Source organism: Fukomys damarensis, unplaced genomic scaffold, assembly GCF_012274545.1.
Source record: "Fukomys damarensis isolate Sample0158 unplaced genomic scaffold, DMR_v1.0_HiC HiC_scaffold_24, whole genome shotgun sequence".
Taxonomy (NCBI): Eukaryota; Metazoa; Chordata; class Mammalia; order Rodentia; family Bathyergidae; genus Fukomys; species Fukomys damarensis.
In genome coordinates this window covers 7,510,790-7,525,789 of record NW_022900936.1, presented here as the reverse complement: position 1 = coordinate 7,525,789, position 15,000 = coordinate 7,510,790, and positions in this window count along the sequence as shown.

The window sequence follows — 15,000 nt, the reverse complement described above, 5'->3', positions numbered from 1 at the left end:
AGGTACTGAACATCCTTATTACATTGCACTTGAAAAATTAATCACAGATTTCCAAAACAGTATCCCTTTTCAACCATAAATTTCACGTAGAAAACCAGAACTATTTCAATTACAAACTCTATCCCACTGGGCACATTTCTACAGCTCACTATTGCTATTATATCCTGTGGAATTCGGCTTTAATAAACCAGTCAAACTGCATAAATTCTACACTTCCAGTTCCACTTTATTACTAATGTCCCTTTTCATTTTCTCATGGCTTTCCACTCTTCAGCTGACGGACACCCCAGAACGCAAGGCAAATCTCTGTGCCAGGGACAGGAGCCTGCATGTCTAAAACAACATTTTGGTAAATGTAAGATGAAAGGAGAGAAAGACAGGGATTTAAAGTTTCACTTGCATTTATCATGAGCCAACTTGAATTGAGAGGGACCTGGAGATATTTTAATTATAAAATGTACCGTATCTGACTTTATTACAAAGTTGGCTCTTAAAAGTATAAAAATTGACTACATCACATTTTATCTGAATTAGGAAAGTTACTCTTTAAAGAAACTGCGCTTGATCCCTTTAATGCCAAGTATCACTTTGTGTTTCGAATAATCACAACTATTTTATCTGTTATATATATTCAAATACAAGCAAAAATTCTTTTGAGAGGATATCTATGTGTTTCACATATTTGAATTTAGAGCCGAGTACCCATGGTGAGCTTTGCTTGGATAAATTAATTTCTCTGAGAGTTGGTTTTCTTTTCTGCTAAATGAGACTACTCGTTACTGAGGGACTTAAAATTATTGGAAGTAACAAATGTAACATTCTTAGGCGGAATTTCCTAAAAGTGTATTTTTTGCTCCTGCTGTTTCTTCTGAAGGAGAAATCAACCTCTCCACATCTCCAAGGTTTAATTATACATCTACTTAGTATTTTTATGAGAAAAATTGCATACTTAAGTTTGGAGGGTACAGAAATGGAACAACATAGTTGGGAAGGCAAGGTATATTCATTTGGAAAAGCTAACGGGCTTATGAATTAAATTTGTACATGCCAGGAGTATCGTATAAGCCACAGTGCTAAAGAAATTCAAAGAAAAGAGAGACACGCTTAGGATTCTGAGGTTTAAACTAAAGATGGGGGTAGAAGCTGTCTTTGCTTTCCTTCCCAAAGTGCAAGTCTCCCCACTGCCAAGTCAGGCCCCCTCTTTCTAGTCTAAGACATTCATCAAATTAACAGTTGTTCCGGTGATGACAGGGAAAGACAAAGATTTTTCTGGCACAGACCACTCAAAATAGATACATCCATTCGTTCTACCTACTGAATCAAGAAATTGTAACAAATATACTTTTGAATGAATCTGCCCACCTAAAAAATGATTTTAGAGAGCTTGCTCCAGGGTAGTCACTACAAAAGCCATCCTTGACACTGAAAGCTGGGACTATACCAGTTTCAACTTGCTAAGCCAGATCCCACACCAGCACATAAAAAAGACATCTTGGGCCGGGATTTAGCTCAGTAGTTCCACTGCCTCCCTTGCAAGCACAAGGACCTGAGGTTCAATCCCTAGTACCATTAAAAAAAAAAAGAGAGACATCTCCAGAATGCCATCTGTCACTGCAACAAAATACATGAGAAAAAAATCTCATAGAGGTGAACAGTTTATTTTGCCCCACAGTCTCAATGGTTTGTTTCAGTCCACAGCTGACTGGTCCTGTTGCTTTGGGCCTGTGGCAGAACAGTTCACCATGGCAGAGAAGATTTCACAGTAGCAGGGAAACAAAAAAAGGAAGAGGAAGGGGTTTAGAGTTCCAATATCCCCTTCAAGGTCACACCCCCTAACATTTCCACAACCTCCCAACCTCTCCCATCAGATGGAGACCAACCTTTTAACACATAAGTCTTTGAGGGTCTATTTAAGATCCAAACTACAGCACTATGGCTATGTACTTATGTACACAAATGCCCACAAACTCATTCTGGTGGAGTTAGCTTACTGAGAATCACACCTTCAGTTTGTTGAACACTTCATATTTTGTGACTAGCATATATTTTCAAAAATCTAACAACACTTCAGCCACCATCAAAAGGGACCACACATTTTAATGGAATTCTATCACAATAAATATTAAAAATATGAAAGGTGAATATATCCATTTACCTAAGATTCTAATACCAAATATCACAGGCAACACCTTTATAAAAGCAAAGCAAGTTAATATTAAGTAGGTCCAAATTTTTGTTTCTGCTTTTTTTCTAACTCCTCAAGTACACAGGAATTTGAGGATATAAGAGGCTGATCTTTGACTTTCATGCAAGCAGAAGCTAATGACTGCTAAAGAAAAACCTAAAGAGTTTCTAAGCTGTATTAATTACCAGAGATATAGTGTTGTAAACAAAGAATGCAAACCAGTTCCACAACTCTCCATATATGAATGACATATGCATTCCACAACTACAAAACTAGGGAATTCCTGCAAGTGGCTGGTGATGAATATTCTTTCTGAGCATCTGAGAGCAATAAGCACAATCAGACAGCAGACAGTAAGACAGTAGAAACACAGTGCTATCATTAAATGTTGGTTGAAATATAGTGTTGAGGCCCAAGGTTAGGGCACAGCAAACAGGCTGAGCATGTGGGCACAACTTGTCAATCACAGAGATCCAGGAAATGCACAGGAAAACAGTCCCCAAAGCCCTACACCTGAGACCAATCAGATAATGCCACCTTCCATTCTTCTTACAAGAACTCAAGCAGGTTTTTGTTAGGACGGCCTAGATCTGACAGCAGCCTGAGGAGTGAGTGACACAAAAGACACTGGTGGCCACTGTGCTCTCTCGCAATGTCCATTCTCACCTTATAACGTGCTCTTCTTTTCCTACTTTTAATTGGCCCACATTCACTGGGCAGAGCACGTTTCTATTCCTACCTTTAATAAATGTAAAACCTTGCTACTTTTGTACTAATGTTGACCCATTCTTTGTCCTGGATAGAAAGAACCTAGGAAAAAAAATCTCTAGGAGTCCCAAGCATCCCAGAACTTGGTGACAGGGTGATAGCATTCTCCCAATAGTTTCAAAGAGCACCACAAAAGCCAATGGATACAATTTTTAGCTACACACAAGGGAGATAATTAAAGCTATTCAAAAACTGGACTCATCTTATGAGGTAATGAGCTTCTGATACGTTTCCTACACAAACTTCTTTCCACATTCTTGGCTCCATGGAAATTTAGGAGAATGAGAGATTCTTTAGTCTTCCAGGTCAGGTTTTATAGAAAGCTTCCCACCAGGCAGATTTAGGTTCTGTGTCTGCATACAAGGACACATATGCTAATCAAAAGTTGTGGATTCCACTGATAATATTTTCTATTACAAAGGTTAAGAATGTCCCAGGTTAGGTTTTCAAGAGGCACCCTAATAACATCAAGAACATTTCAGTCATTTTCCCAAATGACCTTCTGTACTCAGTGGCATCTGTATGGTTCTCTCCCCTCCTCCCTAAATTCAAAGTCACACCCTCACTCTTGCTAAAAGCTGTCAACTGTAAACCTCATCATTTATAATGCAAAAAGGGATCATTGATTTTGTTCTGATTAGTCATCACAATGCTTTTCTCTTATTTGTACTTAATCACTGTGGTTTCTCCAAGAATGGAAAGCTTTCCTTTCTATGAGAGAATCTAAATAGTGCTCTAAACAGACAAGGCTGGGCAAACAGTACAGAGAATGCAAGCTCATTGTGATAAAAGGAACCATATCCACAGCGCCCTGGCCAAGGAGCCTCAGTATAGCAGCCAAATCACAAATAGCTAGAGAGGATCCTTCTGACCCAACTGTAGGAAGCTTTCATTTCTTAAGAAAAAATTCCATCCAGTTTTGCAATTAGTTGTAAAACCTGAAAACAACAAATATACTAGAAATCCAAGTGTTTTCTTTCCAGGACTGAAATTGTGCAGAGCCTGAACACCCCCTGAGGAAGAAGGAAATAGTAAGACAGTAGCTAGGCAACAGGTACAGCAAGATGTGTCCCTTTAGCCCTCATTTCTATAGCAACTTATCCCATCCTTCTTGTTATCTTGCAGGCTGTGTAGTCCTTGTAAAGGCATAAGGACTTCCAGGTGTCCATCTCACCTCTTGTCCAAGAAAAGGCCATGGTAGTTTACAATCTTGAACACAGGAACACAGACTTCAGCCTCCAAGAAAGCACACTGTGTCTCTCTGTGAAAGGGAATTCCCAGAAAATGGTATACAAGATGTGCCAACTCAATGTTGTAATACTTGTCTGTAACAGGAATAAAAATAATGAAGGAATGAATGACCCCTGTAAGGTTGCAAATTGTTGAGCAACCAGGTGGAGTACTTTCCCTGATGAATGTTCTAGTATGTGGACGGGTGAGAGTATAAGAGGTATTTCAGCCTCCTTATGTGTGGGAAACAAGGGCTGGCCAGGGACTTTTGCTAAGGAGTTTCCTCCAAAGTGGAGTTGGGACAAGTATTCTCAGATCAATTCACCAAGGAACAGTGAAGCTAGAGTAGGGAGAGAGGGAAAGGGGTCTTTAATGTCAAGGGGGCTTCAGGCTTGACCCTAGGGACTTCCCACCATTGCCTACAATATTTAGCAGTGTTATACACTTTCTTCACTGAGTTCATTCAATCGACTGATTTTTGACAAAGAAGTCAAGAACATAGAGTGGAGGAAAGTCAGTCTCTTCAATAAATAGTGTTTGCATAATTGGATATACAGATACAAAAGAATGAGACTAGATTTCACCACTCACAAAAATCAACTCAAAACGGACCAAAGATCTAAATGATAAACCAGAAACCACAAAACTCCTAAAAAAGAAAAATGGAGGAAACACTTCAAGACATTAGTATAGGCAATGGCTTATTTAGGTAAAACCCTAAAAGCACAGGCAACAGATATAAAATTAGACAAATGGAATTATATCAAACCAAGAAGCTTCTGCACAGTAAAGGTAACAACAGAGTAAACAGAAATCCTATAGGATGAGAGAAAATACTTGCAAACTATTCATCCAACTAGGGATTGCTATCAAGAATACACAGGAACTCAAAAAGCTGAACTCTTAAAAATTTCTAACTTTAAAATGGGCTAAAGGACTAAACAGACACTTCTTCAAAGACAAGCAAACTTCCAACAAGAACACTTGAAAATGTTCAATTTCACAAATGATCAGAGAAGTACAAATCAAAGCCATAATGAGACATCATCTCATCCCAATTAGAATGGCTACCATCAAACAGACAAAAAATAAATGCTGATGAAGGGAAAAAAAAGTGTACTCATATACTGTTAGTGGGAATGTAAATTAGTGCAGCCAAAATGGAAAACAGTATGCAGATTCAGTAGAAAAATAAAAGTAGAACTGCACACAATCCAGCAGTCCCACTACTTGGTACATTATCTAAAGGAGATGAACTCATTACACCAAAATGTTATGTCAGCACTCTAAGCAGTAACTACCATCTAGGTGCCTTTCGCTGGATGAATGGAAAAAGAATATGTGGTATAAATACACAATGGAATACTAGTCACCATAAAAAGTAAAATCTTGTCATTGCAGCAGTGTGGATAGAACTGGAGGTCATTGTGTTCAGTGAAATAAGCCAGAGACAGAAAGACATATACCACATGCTCTTACTTAGAGTAACTAATAAGCCATTCTCATGGAAGAGCAGAATAGAACAGCAGTCATGAGAGACTGGGAAGGGCAGAGAGGGAAGGGGGATAGAAAGAACTTCAGTAAGGGGCACCAAACACAGAGTGGAGAAATTACTTTTGGTTTTTTCTTTATTATTACAGTAGGGTAATTATCGGTTGAAACAATTTATATTTCAAATTAACTAAAAGAGGGTGAAATTCTCAACACATAAAACTATTAATGTTTGAAGAGATACCTGAATTATTACACATCATATATATGTATTTGTACTACTATAATGTAATCCACAAAGATGTACACGTTTTAATTATACATTATATATGTGTATTGAACTACCATAATGTAACCAATAAAGATGTGCTAATGTTTTTAAAATATCAGGGCTGGGGATTTAGCTCAGTGGTTCAGTGGCCTGCCTCACAAGTGCAAGGACCCGAGTTCGATCCCCAGTACCCAAAAAATTAAAAAATTAAAAAAATAAAATAAAATATCTTTCTTCAATAATAAATTAACCTTAGTTTATTGTCACTTTTCTACTTGAAAAAATTTTCAAGCTTCTTAACTCATTTTTGTTGACCCTTGGCTTAAAATAAGGTTCATAAGCTTTATTAGCTTTTCTCTGTTTTTGTATATTTTCCTTTAAATAAACATGTTTCACAGAAGAAAAAGTACAAATGGCTAATAAGTACACAAAGAAATGTTCAACATGGCTGATCATTAAATGCAAATTAAAACAACACTGAGGTTCTACCTTAACCCAGTAGGAATGACCATCATCAAAAATCAAATAATAACAACTGCTAGCAAGGCGGCAGGGAAAGAGGATCCCTGTACACTGCTGGAGGGATGTAAACTAGTACAACCATTGTAGAAATCAGTATGGAGATTTCTCAAAAATCTGAAACTAGTAGTTCTATTCGACTGCACTATTCTCCTTATAAGTATTTTCCCAAAAGATTTAAAGACAACATATTAAAGTGATACATGCATGTACATGTTTATAGCAGCACAGTTCATAAATAGCTAAATCTCGGAAGCAGCCTACATGCCCATGAATAGATGAACAGATAAGGAAATGTGGGATTTACACACAACAGAGTACTACTCTGCCATAAGATAAACGAGTCAACTGTAGGAAAATGGAACTATCATAAGAACACAATGTTAAGTGAAATAAATCAGACACCCATGCTTAAATACCACGATTTCTCTTATATGAGAAACCCAAAATATAAATAAAGAACAAAATAAACAAGAGTAGGAAGTATGGAGGTAGACATTTCTCAGATAGGAAGGGAGTCAAGAGATGGAGGGAGAGGAAAGAGAAAAAGGATGCAAAACAATTAAGATGTGTTATGTGCACACACTAACTCTATGGAATGTAAACATTATGTACTGCGATGTACTAATAAAAAAAGAAAAAGTTTATTCTTTTAACTTTTTAAACTTTGTTGTTAAAAACTAAGACACAAACACACACAGTAACTGAGGCCTACACAGGGTCAGGATCATCAAAGTCACCTGTCTTTCACCACCACACCTTGTCCCACTGGAAAAGTAATACAGAGCTGTTGTCTCCCATGATAACACCACCTCCTTCTGAACCCTCCTGATGGCCCTATTAATAGAGGCTGCTCACAATTAGCTTTCTTTATATAAGTGGGAGGAGTACCCTGAAGTTATAATTAAGGATAATTACAGTTAATACATAGATAGTCTAAAATAATGATTAAAAGTATAGTGGGTGTAGCTCAATGGAAGAGCGGTTGACTAGCATGTACAAGCCCTGAGTTTGATTCCCAACACTGGGGGTAAAAAAAGCATAATATGTAAGCAAGTCAGTAAAAACAGTTATTGTCATTACAAAGTATTGTATACTGTACATAACTCTACTGTTATACTACTCTATGACTGGCAGAAAAAAAATAGATTTACACCAGCATCCCCCCAAATATGTGAGGAATGCAGTGTGCTACAATGGTTACCCTGTCACTAGGGGACAAGAATTTTTCAGTGCATTACGATCTCATGAGATCACCATTGCGATCACCATGATCTATCAGCTGAGACTCTGCTATGCAGCACAGGGCTATAATTTTTAAAAGGCCCTTATTGTAAATTTGTATAATCAATTGAGTCTCACAGAATGTTTTGATTTTTATCAAACCATTGTAACTGCAGCCAACCAACAGTTGTAACTGATAAACAAAAGTAGTTCCAACATAAACATTGGTTGAAATTTTTGTTTACATTAGCAAGAAGAAAAATGACAATGGCATATAGTAGGAGGTCATTTTTTCATCATTCATGATAGTAACTTCTTTATTGGACCAAATAATTTTCCAGTACTAGAAAACTGCTTCCCAATTTTGGTGTTATTCACAATGTAACAGCCACTGATATGATAAACCTTTAATTTTGGTCTGCATTATTAACATTATCATTTTGTGTCTAGATAAGCAAAATAGTCCTTGATTGTAGCATTGCCCAATTTCCTTGTGTAAATATATACATTGTGGCCAATTTTTAACTACCAAGATGATGCTGACCACAGGCAATGAGGGACTACACTCTGCTATTTACCCAAATGACTCTTGGGCTTAGCATTAGACATGACATTCTTTGAACCCATCACCTCCCCCAAATTTTCCTGTAAATGATCCAGCGTGACCTGCTTTCTAGTCTGTCAGTCTTGGCCTAACAAGCTATCACATGTTGAGGAGGTCTACTGGTGCAGAAGACCGGGTCCTATACACCACTAAAGGCTCACAGCCACAGTGCGGGGGGAAAAAAAAAAAAGTCATCTTGTAGAAATGTAGCTCATGGGCTCATTGTCATACCTAGGTTTACAGTTGCATGACATAGTTTGAACAGTCCACATGTGCTCACTAGTTGGTCAAACTCAACAGGTCTTTGCAGAGTCCTCCCTGTCCCCACATAACCTATGTTGAGATGCTCTGGAGAGAAGGTAACTTCAAGGTAGAAATAAAAGCAAAGCCTCTCTTAGAGAATCCTCAGCATCACCAGAATTATTGTCTTCTACCTCCTTGTAACCCTTTGTATCAAATAACATTTTATGCAGTTCAGAATGGCAATTATTCCCATGACACATTCTTTCATCCCCCTCAACTTTATGCCCTTACAGCCTACTGTAAGAGTTCCTACTCCCTGCCTACTTCTGAGGAACTCAACAGGCTAGACAGACCCACTGACCACTTCACTAAGTGCATAAGCCATCTCTCTCTCTGCCTGTGTGGTTTACTCTTTTATCCCTCCTCACTCCATGGTGGATTATATGTCAGCGCCTTTTACCCATTCTATTCCTGCTTCTGGGACAACCTTTCCTACCTTTTGGGATGGAATCCTATTAATCCTTCAAAATTCAGTTATTTCTCCCTCTGGGAAGCCTTTTCAAACTCCTCCAATGCGAAATGCCCTTGTCTATATCTTCTGTACCTTATGCATAATTTTTACACCATAGATTGATGAAGGGAAATCTTACCTCCACCTCCCTAGAAAAGAGCAGGATTACCACTTCTGGTAAGACTAGTGGATTCCCCAACCTCAGGGTTCTTCAGCTATAATATAAACTTACTGCATGCTTAGCATCAACCTAGGCCCACCCACACGTCCCTTGAGCAGCAAGGAAAATGATGCCAACGTGATGCTTGTGCAACTTGCTGTCACTCAAATAAAGTTCCCTATCTCTGACCACAGTCTTCTGTCTTATCATGAAATAATACAGATAAGTAAAAAAATCCAGATTCTTCACAGATCCTGGATTTATGTCTTTTCATCCTTAGATCCCCAACTGTAGACTACGTCCTGATTAGCATATGTTTGGAATTTAATAAAGTTGAATTGACTACACCAAAGACAAGAAATCTTCTGCCTTCTGAGTAGTATCTAGCCCAGTGTTTCTCAATCTCAGCACTACTGACATCTAGGACCAGATAATTCTGGGCTCCAGGGAGGCTGCCCTGTGCATTATAGAATATTTAATAGCATCCCTGGCCTCTACACTGTAGATGTTAGGAATATGTACTCCATCCCACAACTGTGGCAACCAGAAATGTCTCCAAACATTACCAAATGTTCTCTGGAGAGGCAATATCAACTGCACACATACACACAACAGTGCTGGAAGTCACTGATTTAGCTGATCCAAAGGATGAAGACTGGCGTGGGAAGGAACAGGTGCAGCTAAGTCACACTTCAGTGTAGTTTGAAATTTAATGTATCAGAGAGGGAATATAAAATATCGCACTCACCTGCCTTTTTTGCCAAAGGATAATTTATGGTGAATAAAATATATTGCAGCTAAGAGAACACACCCTGATGTGAGCACCCACAGGTGCCAGGCAGGGGCACCAGCTATACTGCTCATCCATTCCAGCCATTCCGTGAAGTAGGCATTTTGTCTTTGTGGAAACCGGATGCATGAAGAGGCTGCATGGCTCACCCAAACGGAAGAGTTTGAACTTAAACACAGAGATGTTGGGTCTCCAACACGCTTGCTCTTATTATCCCACTATTATGATCCCACAAAGAACAGGTGTGGGATGACTGGGAAAGAGAGAAGTTTTAAAACCAGAAGTTTTAAAGAGGGAAACTGAAGTTCACCCTGTGGGGGGGGTCAAATTTACCCATCAATTCCACTCTCTTAAGGGTTTAAAAATATAATAACCCTTTAGATATTTTATGTGTACGAACAGTACAAGAATTTGTAACAACATGTAGTTTAATTCCAACATAAAATTTTAAAACACAGACCCTCGTGAGTTGCTCTCTTTTCTGCAACCAGAAAAATGTGACCCATCCAGTCCACAAAAGTGATAAACCGGTTTTAACAAACACTCCCTGAACTTTGATGGAGTACCTTCGCCATCTGGTGGTAGGTGAATGAACGGTCCCCAAAACTGGCAAAATATCAATTGGTGCCCACCTCATTCCCAGCAAACATACTTGTCCTCCAAACTGACTCCTTGTTGAAACCAGATTTCAGCAATTTGGAGATAATGTAATTACTAATTGCCTATGGAATTTAAACTGTGTAACTCCTAAAAAAAATAGTATTTTGAGTATTCAAATATTTCCCTGACAAGCTAAATTCTCCTACATTACTGATTCTCAGATATATTTTTAAAGTATTATAGTGTTTTATCTTAGAGGCAGAGTAAGACAGCAAGAAATAAATGCAAAAAGAATGGAAAAGTCTGCCATATTCAGCAAGGAATAAGTGAGATCCTTGTCTCTGTGAGGCTTACATTCCAACTAGGGAGATGGGCGATCCACCAGGAAACGTACCTCAGGTCCTGTACAAGTTCTAACAATTATCTTAATAATTTTTCCAACTCTGTGACGGGTCTCATTCTCATTTCTCAGATGAGACCAAGGTACAGACCACTACTTGCCCAAGGACTCGGAGAAGTAAGTGGCACAGATAGGATGAAAAATCAGATCTATGTTTTCCAAAGCCCAGCCCCTACAACCTACACCAACAAGCTGCAAGCTTCCAACAGCAAATGCAGCCAGTGTGCATTTGGAGCTAGATGTGTGCGGGACACAATGCAAAGCCCTGGGGCGACTCTGACCCTTCCTCCAAGAGTCAGTCCAGTCTTCTAGAACCGGTACATGTGGCTTCAGTGTCCAGAGTACTCTCTCCCAGTCACCAGAGTTCATTAAAAATAACAATTTGTCAGCCCAACACAATACTGCATGCTTGTAACCCCAGCTACTCAGGAGCTGAGACAGGAAGATCACAAGTTCCAGGCAAGCATTGAGCAGCTTAGTGACACTCTGACTCAAAAATTTTAAAATGTAAAGGCTGAGGCTATAGTTCAGTTCAGGTGAGAGGCCCTGAGTTGAATCGTCATCACCAAACAAGTCTCCCAAACTAACTCCAACATTCTGGGGAAAAAAAAAAAAACTATTTAAAGGTGTACTTTAAATGTTTAATAAAAGTAAAATTCAACAAAGAAATTAACATCAAGAGTATTGCCAATTAATCCTGAGATTTCCCCATAAGGAAAAGAAAGGTTGAGGGAAATATGAATTTTGTGAGACTTTCTCCTCTGTTTTATTTACAATTATGACAGAAGCCACTTACTGGAATGTTCAGGTGGTCAAGTGCAGCACTCAAACTAAAGCTCTTGTTTCTATACTGGAAGGCTCAGTGACCAGTGACGCAGAACGTCAAATGAGTAATGAAAAATTACAAAAGACGCTCCACTTGAGTAAACACCAAGTCAGCACTTCTAAATATTATGTATTTCTTGGACAGGTATCCTAATTCATGACTGCATCTTATAAAACGAGCTGACAATCGGTGTGCTAACTTGGCTACGCACGACACTGATAAGAGCCAACTACTCCCCAGCAACTTCTGGCAAACCTTTGTTTCCCACTTCTTGTCTGAAACACATTGTTTGTCTGGCAAAAGCCAGGAGATGTGAGAACCTCCTACAGCAAATGTTGATATAAAGAAAATGTCCTAAGTGACCAGGGATATTTATCCAGGTATTATTTCCACCACCTGTGTAGAGTTTACCAAGTAGGTGGGTAGGATCGCTATCTTATGTGCATTTGGCTTGAGTTGCCCGGATACCATGTCTTGTGCTCAACAGGGAACATAAATCTAATTGTTCCTCTCTTCACTTAAACCATAAGGATTCCAAATTAGATCATTTCACTGAGTCTCATGAACAAGTCTTGTGCATTTGAACTCTGTGTAGTTTGCCAAGCTGCCCTCTCAAGCCAAAGGCAGGAAGTTTTACAACTGAAAAGATGTTTTAGAATCTCATTGAACACAGCCGGTTTTCAAGAATCCCTCCCCTTGTTAGGCATCTACTTTAGGTTTATCACTTCCAACTGCTGGTGAGATTAAGGTCCAGATTCCTGAAGTCCAATTCCCTTTCTGCAGCCAAATTACTGGTCTATATTAGTAATGTACTCATAAACTGCCATTTGTGAAGACAATCTTCGATGCCCATTAATTCTAGGACATACCTGGCTTCTGCACACCAATGGTGGGAGCACAATTGTAACTTTTTTTCGCAATTCTAACTTTTATAGTAAGAGTAAACTTTAAAGTTGCAGCTACTGTAGACTCTGAAAAATCTTTACATAAGGCTCCTGAACATTCGGAGACTTTTAAGGTCTCTTCATGAAATCAGTTTCTCGCATGAGTGTGTTTTCATTTCACAGCAATTATCACGATTGTAACTGATGAATTATCTGTATAATTACTTGTTTAATGTCAGTCTCCCTAATTATTCTATAACACCTGAAGGAAGGAACCACAGGTGAATTGTTTATATTTCCAGTGCCCTATACATTGCAGCTGCAAACCAATGTTTTAGCAAATGACAGTACCATATGATGGTGGCTCTATAAGATTATGATAGAGATTTAAAATATCTCTCAGCACATATTTTTACTGCACATGATTAGCAGGTTTGTAGCTTAGGAACAAAAGGCTATACAATATAACAATAAAACTAAGTGTATGACAGACTGTACCATCTAGGTTTGAAATATACTCCATGATTTTCACACGATAAAATCACCTAATGCTACAGTTCTCATAATGTATCCACCTTATTAAACAACAAAAAACTATGGACACAGAATAAGGGTTTAGAAAAAATGATGCTATTTCTGAATATGAAAATGATTTCATTCTCTGAATGGGTCAAATAGTTTTCTCTTTTTTTTTTCAAATAGCTTTCTTAAATGCACTCTGTCTCATTTCCTGGCTATGCTATTATACTACAGTTACATAAGACATTGTAGAGGTGAAAGGTATATTCACCTCTGTATATTTTTTGCAGCTTCCTATGAATCTATGAGTATTTCAAAACAAAAAGGTTAAAAAAAAAAAAAACTGTTTCCTGCTACCAACTTCTTGGATTTCACCAAAATAATGGGTACTTCTATTTCAATCTTTTCATAGCTATAATATATTTGACTTCCTGATCTCACTGATGTTTCCCCAGAGCTTGACTTTCAGCAACCTAATAACATCTAGAAGCTCATCTTTATTTTCTGCCAGCTCTTGACAAAGCAAATCATTTGTACAACAGCTACTCTTGAGTCAGTGCCCTCAAATTCCAAATATGGTGACAATTTTCACACAACCTATCCCTTTCAGTCGCCTCCACACAGAGACTGCCAAAAGCTGTCGAATGGTAGTAATTTTCAAAAGCCAGCTGGAATATCAAGGGTCAGAGAGAAATGCTATGTTGATGAGCTAGTCATTCTCTCAAGATTCCTGGTTAGCAGTAAAATACAAAGCACACACATCTAGGTTCCCAGGCCACACGCCTAAGGTATTTAGACACATCCATGGAAGCTTTATATTACTCGAAGACCCAGACCACCGCCAAGCTGCCAAACCCCTTGGGAAACCATACAAGTTACAATAAAATCAACAGAAAGGCTTCCGTGTCACATTGAGAGACTCTCTCACCCCTCCCAAATTCCCTCAAAGCCACCACTGGCAAAAGTCAGGCACTGGTGGCTTGAGTCACACAACTAAATTCAACCTTTCAAACAAACCACTAAGTGGGATACCAACTTTTCTAGGAGCCTGGGAACGCAGTCCGCACTGCTGTTTGGGCAGAGTCGGCGTCGAGGGCGAAGGCGGATGGAGACCGCAAAGCGTGACGGGAAACTGTGCTCCCACTAACCCCACCGGGCCCCCGCTGACCCCACCCAGCCCGCACCCTATGGTTCCGAGTCCTCCTAGTCCCGCGTTCTTCACCAGGAGAAAAGCTAATGCAGAAGAATGGCCCTCAAGTTCGTATCATTCTCTGTGCATCAGAACACTAAGACTGTCCAGTTTTCCACCACTTTGACTTCAGTTGATTGTTGCAAAGACAAAGAGCAGAGACTTGGCGAGACCTCACCAATGAGGCCCATCTGCCAGAAAACAAAAAGAAATAAAAACCAATTTGCCTTACCTCCTTGGCATAAAAGAAAGAAAAGAGGAGAAATATTCTTAATTGTTAATTTCTTTAAATATGCCAGTATGATCAAGATGTCTATGTGGTGTGAAAAATAAGATATTTAAAAATTTTTAATGTATGACAGGAAAAGACACGTTGCCATTAATCTCCCTCAACACACTTATTCCATCGTTCTTGCCGCTTTCTGAAACAGTTCTGGGAGTCTTCTTTCCTGAGTGTCTGTAATTACTGCCCTGGCTGCCTCAATGTCCAGAACTGATTCATTTTGACTTTGGGGAAGAAAAAGTCCCGCAGCACCAGACCAGTGAATAAGGTGGATGAGAACACACTTTTTTTTTTTTTTTTTTT